General features: G+C 40.5%; 1 long non-coding RNA gene across 2 annotated transcripts in view; it reads right to left on the reverse strand.

The window, feature by feature from the left end:
- The window catches only part of LOC104991266, a 165,742-nt gene that overhangs the window by 61,507 nt on the left and 96,678 nt on the right, over positions 1-7,557 (reverse strand). For both annotated transcript variants that reach the window (XR_825591.1, XR_825592.1), the window contains exon 2: positions 5,817-5,912. This is a non-coding gene — a long non-coding RNA (uncharacterized LOC104991266). The remainder of the gene's footprint in view (positions 1-5,816; positions 5,913-7,557) is intronic.

A 7,557-nucleotide genomic window follows, 5' to 3' on the forward strand; every position in this document is an offset into this window, starting at 1 on the left:
TCATAACTTTCCTTCCAAGGAGTAAGTGTCTTTTAATTTCATGGCTGCAATCACCATCTGCAGTGATTTTGGAGCCCAAAAAAATAAAGTCTGACACTGTTTCCACTGTTTCCCCATCTATTTGCCATGAAGTGATGGGACCAGATGCCATGATCTTCGTTTTCTGAATGTTGAGCTTTAAGCCAACTTTTTCACTCTCCTTTTCACTTTCATCAAAAGGCTTTTGAGTTCCTCTTCACTTTCTGCCATAAGGGTGGTGTCATCTGCATATCTGAGGTTATTGATATTTCTCCTGGCAATCTTGATTCCAGCTTGTGCTTCTTCCAGCCCAGCATTTCTCATGATGTGCTCTGCATAGAAGTTAAATAAGCAGGGTGACAATATACAGCCTTGACATACTCCTTTTCCTATTTGAAACCAATAGTTCACATTTATTGAGTGCTTGGGCTTCCCTGGTGGCTCAGATGGTAAGGCGTCTGTCTGCAGTGTGGGAGACCCAGGTTCGATCCCTGGGTTGGGAAGATCCCCTGAAGAAGAAAATGGCAACCCACTCCAGTACTCTTGCCTGGAAAATTCCACGGACTGAGGAGCCTGGTAGGCTACAGTCCATGGGGTGGCAAACAGTCGGACATGACTGAGCAACTTCACTTTCACTTTCTACTATATACTAAGCACCCTTGAAGTGTGGCTGTAAATGAATTAACTTATTTAGTGTTTGTAAGAACCCAATGAGGTAAGTATCAAGTTCACAGTCATTTAGAGATGAAGCAATGAAGACACATAATAACTAATTCAAGGTTACTCAGCTAATAAGAAGCACAACACTATTATCAATATGGCTCAGACTGAACCTACAGCATATATACCCTGAGGAGAAACCAAAAAACAGAAGCAGTGGTGTAACAAATTCAGTAAAGAGATTAAAGTGATCCACATTAAAAAAAAATTATTAAAAAAGAGAAAGGTGATTCTGCCCACATCACTTAGAGAAAATATCCATTTAAATTAAATAATATTAAATTATTTAAATTTAATATTTAATAATAATAATAAATATCAATAAGAATAAGGATAACCACTAAATTTTATTAAGGGCTTATTATGTGTCAGTGGAGAAGGAAACCGCAACCCACTCCAGTATTCATGCCTGGAAAATCCCATGGACCGAGGAGCCTGGTGGGCTACAATCCATGGGGTAGCAAAGAGTCAGACACTACTGAGCGACTTCTGTGTGTGTGTGTGTGTATTATGTGTTAGGCACTTTGCTAATTGTTTTTATGGATTTTTTCTATCACTCAATCCTCCAAACAGTACAGCAGAAATGAGGCAGATAATCTGCTGCCAGCCCCAAAGCCATGCTTCTGCTTCCTCCTTGCTGTCTTAGTCCCAGTATCTTTCCCTGTGTTTCCCACCCTCATGCCAGGAGCTCAGATAAAATGGTACTTCCTCAATCCCCAGTGGTGGGAGCTTGGCCTCTGTCAATTATCCCTTTTGCCAGCAACTGATTCAAGGCAGGCATATTCTACCTAGAGGAGCGTAAACCAAGAGAAAGGAGAGGTGGTCTTCTGGGCACTTCCGGGAAAGATTTCCCTCATTGGTCAGAAGATGCATCAACAGAAAATAGCCATGTCAAACCAGGAACTGCAGCCGTCAGCTTGGGACCATTAGTTGAGAAGCCTAGATACCAAGCCATTTGCTAAGGATGGCAGAGAAAAAGATAGAAAGGAGCTGATCCGCCCCACTGCCCACCCCGGCCCAACCCAAGACAGTGCTTGCTCACTGCGAGTAAGCCCTAAAACTGCCCTCCCTCTGGATTTCCTGTTCTATGAAATAACAGGTTTTACACTTTTTACGGTATGTTAAATAGGTCCTATTATTATCTACCCACTTTAGAGAAACTAAGGCATGGAATTTAGAAATCAGTATTCAAACCTAAGCAGTCTGTTTGCAGATCATCAGTTATTTTCTTTAAGAAAAATAATAAAACAAAATACCATCATGTCCTAAACTTGCCAACTTCCTCTGGCTAGTCACAAAAAAACACTTTTTTTTTTGTGGTAACTTTCAACTTTTTACTTTGTTTTGTAATGTAGTCAATTAACAATGTTGTGGTCATTTCAGGTGAACAGCAAAGGCGCTCAGTCATGCATACACAGGTATTCATTCCCTCCCCAACCCCCTCCCACCCAGGCTGGCACATAACATTGAGTAGAGCTCCATGTGCTATACAGTAGGTCCTTGTTGGTTATTCATTTTAAATACAGCAGTGTGTACATGACCTTAAGACAGAAAGAGACTCGCAGACTTAGAAAATGAACTTATGGTTGTGGGGGGGTGGAGGGCAAAGGGAAAGTTAAAAAAAAAACAAAACACACAATTATTTAAATACCCCAGTAAGGAATGTTCAGAAGTGAATGTCTGAGCTATCACCCTGTTAACCTGCCCAGTTGAATTTAGATTAGCAGATCATAAAGTGCCATGAGGAAAAACTTGGACTTCTCTGAATTAGAGCATGAGATCTAAAATCTTTAAGGAATGTGTGTGAGACAATGACCTTCAGAAGAAGTAGCCAGATAAAGGTGAAAAGAACTGGGCAGTTTTTCCATGCCCATGATCCACCAAATTCTTCCCTCACACTCCCCAGATCCTTTTAAACAATGGGAAACACGAGAAAGTCCCCAAACATGGGAAAATGTAACCTCATCTCTCAATGACTCAGTTCTTCTAGTACTGCTGTGCTTCCCTCCACTTCTCAGCCTAAATCTCATCCCTTCCATAGGGCTCAGTTTTAAAACCCTCACCTCCCAGACCCCCATCCCCGGCCCACAGTTGGTTTCCTTCTCTGTTTGATTCTGGTAACATTTCATCTGTATCATATGCAGAATTTTATCGTGTTACCCGGCTTGATATTAATTTTATTTGGATATATAAGTCTATGCTCAGCTTCTTTTCTCAGACTATAAATGGAATTAAGGGAAGACCTGTGTTTTATTGATGATTATAATCTCCAATGTCTCTAAAAAATGCTTTGCACTAGGAACTTCAAGGAGTGATTCAAGCTTTTTAAAACTCAAAAATCAGCCTCATGAATCCTCTAGCATTCATGGAGTATCTTTATGAATAAATACATAGTTTATTATTTCTGTAAGGAAGCCATTCATTATTTTCTAATTGATATCTCTGAACTGTTACATTTTTGTTTTAACTTTAGAGATACTAAGGGAGACCAATTTTACAAAATACTATGCTATATAAAATTAGGATTTTCTAAAGACCTGGCCAGCATTTATGCTTCCTCTTTTCCCCTCTTCCTGGCCCTCTCATCTCTCCATTCAAAGATGCAGAGAAAGGAGACAAGTACTGGTGGTGAATAGAGGGGATAAAAGTCCTTTCAGGACTGTCCTAGGGCAGGTGGTAGAAATCAGCTGTCTCCTGACAGTAGTGCTCTGACAGCACAAAGAGGTTGGGAGAAGTGCTCAACTGTCAAAGGAAATCATTTAAGGAGCAGGGGCTCTGATTTCAAACCTGGACAGGGGAAGCTTTATGGTCTAATAAAGTCGGCTATCGAAGAGAAAGATCATCACAGTTAATAGGTGCAGAGGCAGAAGAGCCTAGCAAGTGATGACAACTAGAGCTGACCTGACCATAAAAAACAACTTTTCTAGAAACAGTGACCATCAGTCTGGTCAATTTTATAAGTTATACTAAAATCCACTTATATTTTCACAGACCATAGCATTCTTCCGTGAACACCATTTCTTCTGGACTTGGAGTCCTAGGGCTTTCATACGCTTCTGCCACTGTGGTCCGTTCCTACTGGCATTGTTGGAGGGTGGGAGGAAAGATCTAGAGAGCACCAGGGAGGAAAACATCTACAAACTGAAATACCCTCTGTGTGTCAGAGGTGTGTACATGCAATCCTAGGACACAGTGTCACTGGCTCCATTTCACAGATGACACTGTTGGGCCCATGAGTTCACATGCTTTCACCACAGCATGAATTGTGTGCTGGAAGCATCAGAGCCTCCAGGTAGAGAAGGTCTGATCACAAATGCAAGGATGATGAGTGCCATTTGCTGAGCAGAGTAATGTATTCAAATGATTCAAAACTTGACAGCCTTGCTTTTGCTATTTGGAAAAAAGTGAAGAAAATAATTCTTAACCAATGTGTACATTTCATGGCAAAACCAGTAAGAGGCTAATGCCGAAAAAAGATCAAGTCAACAAACAAATATAGCTAGGATAGATACCACTGGGCCTCAAAATTTTGAGCAAACTCAAACATGCAAATGGAGAGCCTTTGGTTAATATTTACCCTTGTCAATAGCAACTCCTAAAGAGTGATGCTGATCAATTACAAGTGTGAACAACTAGAACAGAAGAGATCCAGAGGAGACCTTCAAGACTTACTTCCAAACTAGACAAGCTTGTGGAACCTAAAACAAACCCATCACTTGAGAACAATCTATAGGAAAGTTCATCATTTCTATAAAGGGGTGGGGTAGGGAAATTATGATTTTTTTCATTTAATAAGAGATCTCTGAAGTGAGAAATAGGTAACATGGAGAAAAGTAAACAGTGTGTTTAATCCATCTAAAAGCCTTTGAGCAAATGAATGGTGATGAAGTTTCAGGGGAGCCATTGGAACTTAGAGAAGAGAGGATTGGGTGTGTTCAGTTAAATCAGCAACTCAACAGCCAAGGAAACTGGGGACTCCAAATTTTAAAGTATGAAGAGATGTTGAAATTCACTTAATTCAACCCTTAATTTTATAAAGTTGGAGGCCACAATCCAGAGATGGTTCTAGAATAACAAATTCTTCACACCTTGGCCAGTGTTCTCCTATGCGACAAGCTTCTATAATATATCCGTTATACTCGGTTATAAAATACATACAACATAATAAACTATATACTCACTCTCCAAAAGTGGCTGTAGATTAGAACAAAAATTTCCTCAAGCTTCCCTAGGCCCAGATCGGAGCTGCCTTCAACATGCAAATACTGTATTATGAATACCAAAATGAGGTTATTCTAAAAGAGAACTCCAGAGCACATTTAAACATCATCAAAAAGTGCACAGAAAATATGCCGGAAGATAGATTCTCAATCTTTAAATAAAATATTGGTCCCTCTGCAACAGAAATAAAATTCACAATTTTCTTTATTCTTGCTCAAGAAAAAAATAGAAAATTCCTAGAGAATTTGGGAGATCGGATGCAAAATAAAGGCAAGTTCAACTCTCCAAATTCTCAGTTCCTCACTAGAGGAGGGAAGCTTCTTCACACTTAGGTGAGTTAAGGACAAATAAAAGGAAGTATTACTTTATAAGAAAATAATAAACCCATGGAGCTCATTACCACAAAAGAGGTACAGGCAAGGAATATAAATGGATTCATAAAGGTTTTGACCAAATTTATGAATGTCAGAGCCATAAATGGCTACTGAGAGTACACCTAACCTTTAAGGTTAATGTCAGGGAGGAAAACCACGTCCTTTCCTGGCAAATCCCTTGAGGCCTCTGTTGTCGACACTAGACTGGGTTGGATAGAACAGCCGGCTTGCCCAGCAGAATTGCTCCTAAATTCATTTTAACAGATTGGGTATCTGGGCCCATGAAAGCCCATCTCTTCAACAGAAACATGAATGAAAAATGTTCCATTTTAAACGGGAAGCTTAATGAAATACTGCTGTTAGACTTTACCATTTAGGTAACCAGAGTTAAACAAGAGGAAAGACTTGAGTTTGAGGGAACCAGAAAGAAGCCCAGGTTCAAAGCCAGACTGTATGGGATGGGCCCTCATGCACATTACTGACCTTTCTGGGCTTCGCTTTCTCACTTGTGAAATGAGGAGCATCACATCCGAGTAATAGGCATTGGGTCAAGACTTGCATGAGAAAATGCTCTGTAAACTGAAAACAGTACATATTATTACAGGAGGGGTAGTCAGTTTGGAGTACATCTCAGTCATCTGGGCAGAGGGTTCGTGAAATACATGAAGACAGTAATCCTTGCTTCATTTATGAGAATTGACGAGCATATACAAAAAGTACTCAAGACACAAGTCAAATGGAACTCCCTCAGGCAGAGTTTATTTTATAAAAAATATTTATTTATGTTAGTATTTATTTTGGCTGTGCTGAGTCTTCGTTGCTGTGCACAGATTTTTCTAGTTATGCCAAGCGGGGGCTACTCCCCAGTTGCAGCGTGTCGGCTTTTCTTTGCAGGGGCTTCTCTTGCTGCGGCTTGCAGGCTCTAAGCACTTCAGTAGCTGTGGCACAGGGGCTCAGTTGCCCCCAGGCATGTGGAATCTCCCCATACCAGGGACTGAACCCACATCCCCTGCATTGGCAGGCATATCTTAACCACTGGGCCACCAGGGAAGTACCAGTGATCCATTATCCTCTAAATTTTCAGAAAACTCTAGTCATATCTCGGATAGAGCACTCGAATTATTTATCTGCTTACTCACCTGTGTCATTTACCTGTGAGCTCCACTAGAGCAGAGACCTTGTTTTATTAATGTCTGATCCCTGCTATTTATTATAGCCCTGGTATATATTTGCCAATCAATAGACATTGAATAAATTCTGTTATGTGTTACTAATCCTTTTATTTCTACTTCACAATAGTGCAGAAAAGAAATGATCCAACTATAACATGCAATAAATAGATAGTGGCTAAGGTAAAAACATCTATTTCTGCTTTATTGACTATGCCAAAGCCTTTGACTGTGTGGATCACAATAAACTGTGGAAAATTCTGAAAGAGATGGGAATACCAGACCACCTGACCGGCCTCTTGAGAAACCTATATGCAGGTCAGGAAGCAACAGTTAGAACTGGACATGGAACAATAGACTGGTTCCAAATAGGAAAAGGAGTACGTCAAGGCTGTATATTGTCACCCTGCTTATTTAACTTCTATGCAGAGCACATCATGAGAAACACTGGGCTGGAAGAAGCACAAGCTGGAATCAAGATTTCCAGGAGAAATATCAATAACCTTAGATATGCAGATGACACCAACCTTATGGCAGAAAGTGAAGAGGAACTCAAAAGCCTCAAGATGAAAGTGAAGAGGAGAGTGAAAAAGTTGGCTTAAAGCTCAACATTCAGAAAACGAAGATCATGGCATCTGGTCCCATCACTTCATGGCAAATAGATGGGGAAACAGTGGAAACAGCATCAGACTTTATTTTTTTGGGCTCCAAAATCACTGCAGATGCTGACTGCAGCCATTAAATTAAAAGATGCTTACTCCTTGGAAGGAAAGTTATGTCCAACCTCGATAGCATATTCAAAAGCAGAGACATTACTTTGCCAACAAAGGTTCGTCTAGTCAAGGCTATGGTTTTTCCTGTGGTCATGTATGGATGTGAGAGTTGGACTGTGAAGAAAGCTGAGCGCCAAAGAATTGATGCTTTTGAACCGTGATGTTGGAGAAGACTCTTGAGAATCCCTTGGACTGCAAGGAGATCCAACCAGTCCATTCTGAAGGAGATCAGCCCTGAGATTTCTTTGGAAGAAATGATGCTAAAGCTGAAACTCCAGTCCT

This window comes from Bison bison, unplaced genomic scaffold, assembly GCF_000754665.1.
Source record: "Bison bison bison isolate TAMUID 2011002044 unplaced genomic scaffold, Bison_UMD1.0 scf7180017864184, whole genome shotgun sequence".
NCBI lineage: Eukaryota > Metazoa > Chordata > Mammalia > Artiodactyla > Bovidae > Bison > Bison bison.